We start from the raw sequence: 14,344 nt of genomic DNA, 5'->3' as shown, positions 1-14,344 counted from the left end.
AAATGATCAAAACAATGAAACTAGGACAAACACGTTAGTAAAAAGTTTATTTTAGCTGTTTCGTTTCCCAGATTCTGACAAACAGCCGGTGCAGACAGGCGGCCAACCTCTCCGGACCTATTTTGATGAGTATACCCCAATAACCAATAGCACTTTAATTCGCCCCGACATGCCCTATACTAGCCGTATAATGTATAATAGTATAATAGTATAATATATAAGGCCAAAAAGGCGAATTAGCGGGCTAGTGGCTACTTGGGTAGCTCCAATACCATCCTTACCTTGAGCTCAGAATAGGCGGGTTTGCTGCTGACATCATTCATTTATGCATAATTTGAATTAGTTGTCCATTCCGGAAGACTATTATCGGTTCCGCCAGGGCCCCTTCGGAGACATTTCCGTTTCGTGCCCAAAACATACCGTGCGACGTACCTTAATCTTCATGAATTCGAAAGAATATGTCTATGAAGGAAGTATCAAGTTGGTACCACCTGATGTGGTAACCCTAAAGCACCTGGCAGTACTGGTTCCGCCAGGGTCTCTTTGGGATCATTTCTGTTTCATGTCCAAAACATACCGTCTGACGCCCCAAACTTCGAGAATTCGAGAGAACTCGTCAAACTCGGTACGAACAGATGTGGCCACTCTAGAGCTCCAGGTACAGGTGCAAAGAGGGCTCCTTTGGGGGCATTTCCATTTTAGACCCAAAACATACCGTGTGACGTTTCAATTTCCGTGAACTGGAAAGTATGTGTCAATTAAGAATCAACTTGGTATCAACTGATTTGACCATTCCAAAGTACCTGACACAGGTTCCGCCTAGGCCACTTTGGGGATATTTTCATTTTATATTCAAAACATACCGTGCGATGTCTGAATTTTAGTGAATTCGAAAGAACATGTCAATGGATCATTAAAATAACCAAAACGGCCGCTATGGAAAGCATAGATAGCGCCACCGTAGCCTTGTGTGTTTGACAGAACAGCAATGCTGTCACAATGTTAATTTCCATATACAGTGGCGCCTTTGTTTTGATGCGGTGAGCACTGACAAAAACTACATTCAATGCTCCATAAACGAAGAATCAATTTGGTATCAACTGATATAGCCACTCCAGAGCTCATTGCGCAAGTTTTTCCGAGGCCACATTTCCGTTTCATGCCCACAACAAACCGTGTGACAACCGTCTTAATCTACGTGAATTCGAAAGAATATACCGGGTACCCCCGTTGGTTTGACCACATTTAATCTAAACACTTTTTAATCTGTACCCCGCTAATTTGCACATCGTTCAGATTAAAAATGGTTCAAACGTCATTTAGCTCATGGAACCGAGTGAAGTGAGATGGAACGCTGTAGAACGGAACGCAGAATCAAAACAAAACAGTGAAAGAGGTAACCAGAAACACGTTTCTAGGGTGACTAGATGTTCAAATTAAAAATGAACCCCGATGGTTTGCATGAGATACCGTTCAAAGAGGCAAATTAATTAATCAATCAATTAATTAATTAATCAATTAATGAAGAATTAACTCTGTCTCAACTAATAAGATCACTCCTAAGCCCCTGCCACTGGTTCTGCCAAGGCCGCTTAGGGGACATTACAGCATGTCCGAAACCTACCGTGCAGCGCCTCAATCTTCGTGAAGTTGACAAAACATGTCAATAAATGAGGAATGAACTCTGTGCAAGCATATCTCGCGTTCAGTATCATAAGGGCGTAACTGCAGTGACCGATTTCTCTTCATCGATTTTCTCTTTGACTAATAATTAATTATTACTTGACGAGGAGAATGTTTTCGATCAATATTTTTTGGTTCAAAAGAAAGTGCTCATCGTCATTCGTCATACTGCATCGTAAAATTTTTAATATTTAATGTTCCGAAAATTGATTGAATTCGCAGTACCGTAATCCGGGGGCAAATTGATCACTGGGGTGAATTTGATCAGGTCGGTACCAAAAAACATTTCCTCCCAAGGATGTTGAAGATTTCGTTGGCACCACAGACATTCCATGTTTTGTAGTTCATAGATATCTAATGATGATTTTGAACTATTTCATTTTTATTACGGTCAGTTTTGCATAGAAATATTCACAGTTTTTGAAGGTGTAAGCAATACAGTTGGAAATGTCTGTGCCAAACGATCCGCTGGTGCAATGCCTACATGTTAACTTTGGGTGTTTAAAATGATGTGTAATCTTAAGTATCAACTACTGAACTTATTTTTGATATCATACAGCGTAGCAAGTAAAGTTGTTTGCCCATAAAACCGTTTAAACTCGAATAATGTGCTAATTTCAAGGGAAATTGCCTACATTTAGGCGTATTAGTAAGATTTTCAAAGTTTAATTTTGCAATAAACTGATGAAATACTTGAGTCATAAGAATTTTGACATCATTTCCAGATTCAGGAGACCCAAATTTAGTAGACAGGGAAATTTTTATTTCTAACATCTACTTTGTTACATGGTGATCAATTTCGCCCCAATGTGTCATTTTATTTTTTTGATATTACAACTATTTTTATGATATGTTAAATATTATTTCATGAAAAATCAATTTTATAAACTGAGAAAGATCAATGGAGTACTGGTTTTGTCGAAATCTTTTTGACAATATTTGAATTCTGAAGGACAACACAACAAAAAGTTGTAAAATAGTGATCAATTTGCCCCCGGTTTACGGTACTGATGCAAAGAGAAAGTCGATGAAGAGAAATCCATCACTGCAGATATGCCTGTATGATACTAAGCGCGAGATATGTTGTGACTCCCGAGTATCTGATACAGGATCCACAATGAGCTTTTTTGTGTCAATTCCGTCATATTAAAGGAAGAATACATCAATAGATAAAGAAAGAACTCGTTACCAACAGATCTGGCCTCTCGAGCGCACACGGTACATGTTCTATCAAAGTTTAATTTGAAACATTTCCGTTATATGCACAAAACGTACTTTGCCACGGGTTACGCTTAATGAATTCTGAAAAGTATTCAAATAAAACTATATTTTCCTATAGGATGAAATTCATACAAACTGATGTGGACTATCTTCTTTGGTGCAGTCGTGGGCAGGATCTCTTAGAACAGATGCTTTCCTTGATCTTTGGAAAATCTATCAAAAAGATCGTTATGAATACGTCAATAACCTTACCAGGAGTGCACTGAGCAACTAGTTAACACTCTGCAGAGAACGGGAAAGAAATCGAATAAGGAAACCACCAGAACTTCGTTTAGAACATCATAGCAAATCCAACAAGAATCCTCAAAATGTTATGGCTAGAATGTTACCAAGAATCAGTTGTGAACTTCAGAGAATTTATCCAATTTGATTTGCTTTCGTTTAAACGAATCACTAACGTTGCATAATACACTCCTACGACGTTGCGTAATGAACTCTTACGATTCATATAATTAGGTGTTGAAAAGCAGCCTGTTTCAGACTATTACGATGAGAAATTGCAAAATGGTATTAACTCTTTTTAGTTAAATGAATAAAACCCGAATTTAGTACTACAGTGAAACCTCCATGAGTCGATATTGAAGGGACCATCGACTCATGGAAATATCGAGTCATGGAACAGCAACCCTTTGGAAAGCTGTTTCTAGGGACCATCATAGCAACCATGAAATTTTGTTTTTAGTATGGTTCCATGAGCCGATATCGAGTCATGGAACATCGACTCATGGAGGTATCACTGTACATATACCATTCCACCAATTCCACTAGTGTTTGTATCCTTTGATAGATACGCGTATTTCGACCTCAACTGCAAAACCGTTTTCAGTGTCGTGTACTAGACTCGACTTACACCATACTGTTATTATTTATGGGGGTGACCCATTTCGCATAAAGACGTTTTGCATACGGACGTTTGGCATAATGGACGTTTCGCATAAAGCAGTTTCATATAAGAACAGGTAGCATTTTAAAGAAGGCATATAATTCTTTATGCCAAACGTCCATTATGCGAAACGTCCACCCATAAAATTATGCGAAACGTCCTTATGCGAAGCGTCTTTATGCGAAACGTCCCTCCCCCATTATTTATCAATATAGAAAGTAGGATTCACTAACTAATTAAGTATGTTGAAAGTGTTTGATCCAGTTCATTTGATTAGGCATTTCCTTAGTCAACATCTCTTTGACATCCAAGGTCACTAGATCATAAAACATTCACTTGGTCGACTTTGGTCTTCGCTGGTAGGAGTTGAAGTCAGTTCCTTCTCACCTACGCATGCCCTGCCTACACACGATAGTTTCAACAAACGTAATGTACCGGCTATAGCTCTGTTTTTACACACGGCGAACGCTTATCCAAATCTAGACCAAGTAATAATTTGCCTATTTCGGTTAGTATTCTTCTGTCGAGTTTTTGGGTTGATGACACACTCGATTAGAGCTTCACTCACCTCAGCTATTAACGTGGCGTTGGGATTTTGCCGCCTCACTGCCTTCGTGATGCATACGCCAAACGTTGGTATCGATTTTGTAATCATAATCTAGAAGCGTAGCATACCGGGTAACAAACTCAGCCACTTCTCCATTAGCCTATATATACCTACGTATAAAAGTGTATGAATAGATTTCCATTTCGTGATTTCATATTTTCAGCCTCGTTGGGTTGAATGACTTCCCTATGGCTGCCTTTGACGACAATCAGAACGGCTAGGGTTCTAACCGTAATAACGACACAATGCTTTGTCACTGCTTTCCAAGGCAAGAAGGGAACCACCCCAGAAAATCGATTCATTGGATACGCATAAACGATGGCATATCATGTGCACCAGACTTATGTGTGGTTAGTAGCATATTAAAAGCATTAAAAATGCACACCAAATGGGGTTTAATTGCATTCGTCGTCGCATAATTGAACAAGGCTTGTGCTATTTCCACCCGACACCTATTATGAATCCTATTTCCGTTAGAACGTATTATTTCCGGAATGACCGCACTTGCTTCGGTTGTGGCCAACTTCTCGATTCGAAGATTTTAAAATTGCAACCAATTGAAGCGTGAAATTCTTGCCCCCACAATCAATTGATATTAGAACCAATTTGACCTGAAGTTTGCACCGATCGAGCATCCCGGCTTGGCTTAGTAGATTAGGCTTATCCAAAAATGGCGGCGCCAATTCTCAAACTCCAAAAACGTTCGATTGTATAACAGATGGTGCCACTCGATGGCCATAATTAGTCATTTCATTTTTCTGCCGTTTGACAGAGCTTAAGTAGAAGGTTGTTTAACGAACGCCTCCTCATGACCGTCGTCGCCTGCACACATTGAATGTGAATAAAAATAATATACGAACGGCTGGAAAAAGTACAAAAACAAACCACAGAGTACGACGATGGAGCCACTCGTTCCATAATTCTCGGCGGGGACTGGTTTTTGGATCGGCTGCTGCTCGGGCCTTAGACTTGGGTTCGCTGCACATTGAACCAGGGATCAAATCAGTTTGTTTATGTGAACATTCGCCTGAGGCTATATAGGATGTCACCCACGCGACCAACATGCTTAATCGAGGCAGCCAGAGGCAGTTAGAGGAAGAAGTTGAGTGTTGGAGTAGAATGTGTGACACAACCTCCGATCAAGAGGCCCCAAGTGATGATCGGGTTGTGCGTTTAGTCATCATCGCAGTCCCTGAATTCATTTTGACCCAAATCATAAGTTTAGTCTTCTTCTTGGGCTTTTCCTCGGCATTGCACCTCCACTGGGATACAACATGTTTCTTCGTTTGGTATTTTTTGAACTTGAAACTTTATTTGCTGAAAATAACCTTGTACACACTTAGATTTTTTTCACGAGCACGGCTGTGCGAATCTCGGTTTTACGATTATAAGACTAAGTAGCCCGTCATTCGTTTTGGCAACAATGATTACTTTTCAGCTTGCATTTCAAAGTGATAAAAATCAGACTTGAAAGATTATATTGACTTGAAAATGTATCACTGTACGCACTAACATGCATAAAGTATGCTGATACTTTTTCAGCTGTGTCAGTGCAAAACCAACTGATTTTTTTGATTCGAAATCATGAGATGAATTATCAATAATCATCAACGACGCGTACAAATTTCAATGGCGGCCTACTTCGCCTTAACCGAGACTCAGCTAACAGTTTGTACGGTTGCTTAGCAACGAAGCATGCTTCACTGATACTCGACTTTTATTTACTGAGATCCCAGGAAATTTGTTTGCCGACTTCTCGGCTGTGCGGATCTCGGTTAAAATTAGCCGAGATTCGGCATTCTAAATTAAGTGTGTATGTTTAATACATAAGCTCTTGAGTTCGTAGCAGGATCAAAGCAAGTGACAAAAACATCTGTATCGGTCCATGATCGGCAATGTTTCGCAAGTTATATTGTGAATTTTCTTGGAAGATGGATTTGAAGGGATATTGCTTCAGCTGGTTTGAAATCAGCGGTAAATTTCAAGGGGCACTCCAATACATTCAGGTGGTATGAATATCCTCTAACTCAATAGGATTGTGGCTCGCAGTTACTCACAATTCACATAAAACATCTGTTAATAGACAATTCTAGATATATCCATTACATTGAAGTCCAGTTTCGAACACATTTCTAAATATTTCTCGCATACTCTGAGATAACGCCCTAAAAGCCATTGGTAACCATGTGTGTAGCTCGTTGTTTCTGAGCAAGTGAAGGAACAAACAACCAAATCAACATCACTGGTAGGTAGATAATGATCCTTTCTTCACCATAGAGTTGTTAAACAACTTGTAAATCCATTCAAATGCTCAGAAACAATGACCTACACACATGGTTACCAATGGCTTTTAGGGCTAGATCATAAGTTATGCGAGATTTGATTGAAATTTAAGTAATTGAAAACTTTATCAAAATAAAATTTTCCAAATATGCATCAAAACGCCCCTCAAAATATGCTTCCCTCCAGCTCGTAGCATAAGCAACATAAAAAAATTGTCAAAAGGAATCAAAACAAACCACACAAAAATCGTGGTAGTGAAAAGGCAATCTAACGTACGTGTTGCACCAACGGCAACGGTGTATACAAAAATGTCAGAGAATCAGTCGATTTCGAATACATCTCTCTCTTTCATCGACCGACGATTTGGACGGCGATTTGAGGAACGGCGGTTTAGAACCGCCGTGTCCAATCTGGAAATCTCCGTACAATATTAAGCTCGATAAATAGCAGCAGCGAATGAAAGCCTCAAAGAATAAGCAATGATAAAATCAATTTTCTCGCTTGTTTACCATTGGGGGTAGGCGTTTTATTTTACTGGCATGATAAGCACTCCCCGAAAATCCGATGGCAATAGTGTAGCCCAGGTTTGGAGCTCGTATGAGGTTTGTCCCGATCTAATCAGAGCTGTAGCAGTATACGATAAACAGGCTCTCATGATGTGCTGCAAATCATGATTGTTACAGAGTACTATAAGAGAGGTCCTCTCAATTTTCTCTGGACTCAACCCCTGACAGTACACTGAAATTGACGTTGAAGAAATAAGAACCACGAATAAGTTTTGAAATTTACTATTGCTATGATGATTGAACGCTTTTCTCTTTGTTCCCTCAATCCAACCACATCGGTAACCGTGCAGTAAAGCGCTCAAAAATCACGTGCTACTGTGTTTAATTCTGCATGTTTTTAACCATGGCTTGAAAACTTTTACTGTCTAAAAGGTGTCATACTAAAATTGAATAAATACAATATTTGAAATAAATACGAAAGATTTTCTGGATCACTTTAATGATTATATAACATTAATAACATTAATGCTTGGCGTTTTTATACTTTTTGCGCAAACTGATGTACTTTCCTCACAGTGTTAATTTTTTTCATATCCATTCAGTAAGCCATTTTATTTTAAGAATTTCTACAAATATCAGTTGAAACATTGACAATCTACTGATGATTCTGGAAGTTACACTCCACAATCAAAACCAGGTTAAGAACTCCCAACCTCCCCCTAAATAGATAGCAGCTAAAATTTTCAGTTAAAAAACAACAAACAGATACACGGAACAGGTGATAAAAGTCCGAGTGTCCTGAATTCAATCGTATTTGAATTGCAAATTGGGTCTATGAGCATGAAGCACGACATAAATGCATTTTGCACCTCTTCACATAAGTTGTATTGCGCTAGCCGGTGGTGGTCTTCCTAGTAACTGCCAGGAAGCGGAAGTATGTGATATTTCTACCTCTCCTACTGCAGTATTGCTTGCTGCTGATGTGAGTAGGTAACACGCTGTCTATCCAGTCAGGATGCAATGACGTAATCCACCTAGTTTCACTCCACTATTAGGGAAAATGCCATTAGATGTACATGCTTGGTTATATAAGGGGATTTGCGGAAAAAAATGGCTGGTGGATTAAGATGACTCAACGAGTGCAACCATACGTTGAAGGATTTTTTCTAAAATGTGCAATGTATGGACGACTTTCAGTAAATTTAATTACGAAACTTTTTGCTTAAGGATGATCAAAATCTGAAATGGCCGTTTTTTTAATTGACTTTAAAGTTTTGAATATTTATTTTTTCAGTGTAGAAAATGTGTTTTCATTTTTTCAATTTTTTTCTCAAAAACTTCAGGAAATTTCACGACAGTCCCTCATACAACACTTTTTTGTAAGTCTTATCGTTTTCGAGCTATACGGGTTTATAAAAAAAGTAAAAAAAAACTTTGACCCTTTCCAAATGTTAGTCTAGATCGATTTTGAAAAAAAAAAACAAAGTATGTAAAGTATCTTAGCTTCACATAGTCTTCACACATACTCGGTAAGTAGGCCTTGACCAGGTGAAACGGTTTTTTTCTCTGCTTGTCATTTTTTTTCACATTTCAGATTCAAATTACTTCCGAGCTTTGGCTTTCGATTCCGTGGATTTGATTGGAGTATTTCACCGAGTGTTTGTTTCAAGTGTTGCTGTTCTTTCATCCATTCAAGAGTTTTACCTGTTTTTCAAGTTCGCCGTAGAAGTTTGGTTGTTCAAGTTCTTTCTGAAGCTTCGTTTGTTGGGACATCAATAAGTATACGTTTTATATTCCATTCCTTTATTTTACTTTATATATTCCATTTTCGAACAAATATTTTTTTCCCTCGTTGAGTTTCTGTTATGGAAACTGATGAGGGTGAGGGGGGGTCAAAAGATGGGGATCAATCAAATGAAACCACTTCATTGAATAAACCTTTTAGAGTGAAGGTTTATCCTTCCACTTTTCCTGGACCATTCGTGGTTTATTTTCGTAAAAGAGAAAAACCGATCAACGTTTTATTGATTTCATCCGAAATTTATAAAAAATACAAATCGGTTAAAGAAATTAAAAAAATTTCTCTCGACAAGTTGAGAGTAATTTTTGGATCGAGAGACGATGCCAACTCTCTTTTGGAATCCAAATTATTTTTTAATTCCTATCGTGTGTATGCGCCTTGCGATGCATGCGAAATTAATGGAATAATTTATGATGAATTTTTGGATTGTGAAGATGTAAGGAACCATGGTTCAGGAATTTTCAGGAACAAATCCCTTTCTCCTGTCGGAGTTTTGGATTGTGTTCGTTTATCGAAACAGTTTTTTAATGGAAATGACTCAAAGTATATCGATTCAAATTGTATCAAAATTACGTTTTCTGGTTCAGTCCTTCCAGACTTCGTAATGATTGATAATGTAAAATTTCGCGTAAGACTTTACTATCCAAAGCTCATGCATTGTGACAATTGTCTTTTATTTGGGCACACTTCAAGTTTTTGCTCCAATAAGCAAAAATGTTCGAAATGTGGAGAGCAACATTCTTCGTCTGAGTGTAATAAACACTCGGACCTTTGTATTTATTGTAAACAAAAACACAATTCTTTGAAAGATTGTGTTGTTTATATTGATCAACAAACTAAATTTAATCAAAAGTTAAAAAATAAAAATCTTTTGTCGTATGCTGAAGTAATGAAATCCTCAGATAACATTTCTTCACCTAATGCTTTTGATGTTCTACCGGATGATGATGGAGTTGAATCATTTGAACATTTTAATAATTTTGTTTACAAACCTCCTAATAAGAGGAGAAAAACATCCAATAAAGCTCCTAACAAGCAAAATAATATTTTTGATGAACCTCAGCCATCAACTTCTTTTGATACGAATTTTCCTCCTATTAAGGCAACTGTTTCTCACAAAAATATTCCTGGTTTTCAAAGAATTGATTCTGATCCCTTATCCAGGACTAATGATCATAAATCAAACAATATTTCAAATGAACAAAACAACGAAAATTCAAATACAGTTAACTCTCCCTTACTCGATACTCTGTATCTCGATATTTTCCCTAACTCGATGGAATACGCGGTCCCTTCAATCTAGCATACTTTGATCCCTCTGTAAGTCGATACCTCTCTAACTCGATATTCCCTAACTCGATGCGATCTGTTTCAGTTTCCTATGCAAGTTTACCTCTCTAACTCGATATTTCCTTGAAAATTTTCAAATTTTCCCCATATGTTAAAAAAATTCATAAATTTGATAATTATGATTATAGTGATAATAAAATGAAGATTGACAAGTCATTTCAGGGTGATAAAAAATTGAATTTTTAAAGACTATGCAAAGAGTGTCACGTTGCTAAATGTACTAAAAATTTACTATTTTTCATATTTTATTTACTATTTTGAATGTACTTTTTCGAAACATTCAAAATTTCAAAAATTGAAAAAAATGTGTTCTGTATCTCGAAACCTCCCTAACTCGATGGTCCCTTCAATATCGAGTAAGGGAGAGATGACTGTAATTCAATTTTGAAAATTTTGGAGGAACTTGTTGATTTTTTGGAATTGAGCGACTTTTGGAAAAAAAATTATCAAAATGATTTTACCATTTCTGGCCTCTATTTTGGATATGTTGAATTCATTTGTTCCCCTCATTGCCTCATTATTCTCATTCTAATGGCTTCAAAGGTTTCCAACAGTTTGAATATTTTACAATGGAATTGCCGTAGTGTTATTCCCAAAATTGATAGATTAAAAGCATTAATATCAAATTTCAATGTAGATATTTTTTGTTTAAATGAAACATGGCTAGGCACATCAAAATTTTTCCGTGAAATCTTGAATTTAAATATTTAGATTTATCTCTTCAATCGCAAGTAGAATATCTTGCTGTTTCTATAAGAAAAGATAATTATGAGTTTTCCATTATTTGTTTATATATTCCTCCAAATGTTAGTTTTTCTCTTCCTCAAATTAAATGTATTATAAACGAAATTCCTTCCCCATTTTATATTTTAGGTGATTTCAATGCACATCATTTTGCCTGGGGTAGTGAGAAAACTGATGGTAGAGGTTCTTTAATTATGGACTTAATCGATGATTTTAATTTGAATATTTTGAATGATGGATCAATTACTACGATTGCTGTTCCTCCTAATAATCATTCATGTGTTGATTTATCCCTGTGTTCAAACAATTTATCAATGCAATCTACATGGAAAATTATAAATGATCCTAATGGTAGTGATCATTTACCTATTATAATTGGAATACAAATTGCTGAACTCAATAATGTATTTCATGAACCATGTGTTCCTGATCTTTGTAAAAATGTAAATTGGTCGAAATTTTCTGATCTTACATATAGTTCATTAATAAACATTGTACATTCTGATTCTCCTATCGAAAATTATAATATTTTCACAAAATTATTGATTGATTGTTTACGGATTTCTCAGAAGAGAAAATTTGTTTCTGCCACTACTAAAATAAAACGTCCTTCGTTTTGGTGGGATGATGAGTGTTCCATTTCTTTAAGAAAAAAATCAGATGCATTCAAATTATTTCGCAGATCTGGCTCCAGAAATCATTATTTATTATACTGTAAAGCTGAAGCACAGTTCACAAGAGTTATAAAATTCAAAAAGAGAAATTATTGGAAAAATTTTGTTGAAAATCTTGATAAAGAAACTTCATTATCCAAATTATGGTCTGGAGCTCGAAATTTAAGAAATTTTAAATCTCCTCTTTCTACGGTTTTGGAATATTCGGAAAAATGGATTGACGACTTTTCTTCAAAAATATGTCCAGATTTTGTTCCTCGTTCTGTAAATTTCAAAACAAATTCTTTTAATTACTTTCCGGAACTTTGTAATCCTTTTTCGTTGGCTGAATTTAATATGGCTTTATCAATTACCAAAAATACTTCTCCTGGTATTGATAACATTAAATTTATTGTGTTGAAAAATTTGCCTGATGAAGGAAAACTTCATTTGCTTTCAATTTATAATTCTTTCTTATGTCAAAACATCATTCCTCTTGAATGGCGATACATTAAAGTTATAAGTATTGTGAAGCCTGATAGAGATCCTTCTTATGCAGATAGTAGAAGACCAATCAGTTTGTTATCATGTTTTCGTAAACTATTTGTACGAATGATTTTAAATCGGCTTGAATTATGGGCTGAAAATAACAACATTTTTCCATCTTCTCAATTTGGTTTTAGAAGAGGTCGTGGTACTCGTGACTGTGTTTCACTTTTGGCTTCACAAATTCAGCTTTCCTTCAATAAAAAGCAAGATGTTGTTTCAACTTTCCTAGATGTTTCTGGAGCATATGATTCTGTTTTGATTGATATATTGTTCAATAAAATGAATAATTTAAAAATTCCAAATTTGATTTCAAATTTTTTATACAATTTATTTTCTTTCAAAATTATGATTTTTTTTCATAATGGATGTTCCAAAACTATTCGTTATAGTTATTTTGGTCTTCCACAAGGATCTTGCCTAAGTCCTTTTTTGTTCAATTTATTCACAAGTGATATTGCTTCCATTATACCTAATGGCTGTTGTTTGCTGATGATAATATGATTTATATTAGCGGCAAAAACAGAGAGATTATTAGACATTTCATGCAATGTGCTTTAGACAATATTGATATGTGGGCGCATGAGAATGGTTTTTCTTTTTCTGTCCAAAAAACTAAATTTATTGTTTTTACAAGAAAACATTCTTCCACAAGAATAAATTTATATCTCAACGGTATTGAAATTGAAGAAGTTGATGTATATAAATATCTTGGCATATGGTTTGATTCGAAGTTGAATTGGAACACTCACATTATACACATTCAAAAAGTTTGTGCAAAAAGAATAAATTTTCTTCGAACAATCACAGGTACTTGGTGGGGAGCAGATCCTTCTGATTTAATAACACTTTACAAAACTACTATTCGTTCAGTAATGGAATATGGTTGTTTTACATTTGGTAGTGCTGTACAAACATATTTTGTCAAACTTGAAAAAATACAATTTCGTTGCTTGAGAATTTGTTTAAAACTTATGAATTCAACTCATACTCAATCAATTGAAGTTTTGGCAGGTGTCATTCCACTTAAAATTCGTTTTCAAGAATTGAACTGTAAATTTATGATGAATTGTTTTTCTAACAATCATCCGATTATTAATATTTTAAGGTCTTTATTTGAAATTAATCCCACGAGCAAAATATTAGACTCCTTTAATCATTGTTCAGTTGAAAACATTGTTACAATTCCTTGGAATGTATTTTATAATTCTAATATCAACATTCATACTTATCAACCATTAATCGACTTGTCTCTATTTTACGAATTGAAACAAGTTCCAAAAATTCATCATTCTAATATTTCAAAATTTTTATTTGAGCGGAAATTTACTGGAATCACTCCTGCACAATTTTATTGTACAGATGGTTCTTTGATTCATGATGATGCTGGCTTCGGTGTGTACAATTTATTTTCAGCTCACTTTTTTAAATTACAATCTCCCTGTTCTATTTTCATAGCAGAGCTGATTGCCTTATATTTTACGTGCATCTTGATCAAAGATTGTACTTCAAATATATATATTGTTTGTTCTGATAGTTTGAGCTGTCTTCATGCATTGAATGCAATCAATTTTAATTTTAAAACTCATCATGTAATTTTTATGATAAAAAAAATACTATTTGATCTCAACCCTCAAGGATTCGTCATAAAATTCGTATGGGTCCCGGCTCATTGTAATATTTATGGAAATGAACAGGCTGATTCTTTAGCTAAATTAGGTGTGAATCGTGGCGTAATTTTCAATCGTAATATTTCCCCTTTTGAATATTATTCAAAATTTAAAAAAATATCTCTTTCCAATTGGCAAAATTGTTGGAACTCTAGTGATAAAGGACGTTGGTGCCATTCGATTTGTCCTAAAGCAAGTCACATTCCATGGTTTAAAAATATGTCAGTTAGTAGAAATTTTATTTGTTCATTTTCGAGATTAATGTCAAATCATTATACTTGCAACAGCCATTTGTATCGTATCAACATCACTGATTCCAATTTGTGCGACTGTGGGA

Source organism: Aedes aegypti, chromosome 3 (genome assembly GCF_002204515.2).
Source record: "Aedes aegypti strain LVP_AGWG chromosome 3, AaegL5.0 Primary Assembly, whole genome shotgun sequence".
NCBI lineage: Eukaryota > Metazoa > Arthropoda > Insecta > Diptera > Culicidae > Aedes > Aedes aegypti.
The sequence above is the reverse complement of the archived record's forward strand: the minus strand, read 5'-3'. Positions refer to the sequence as shown.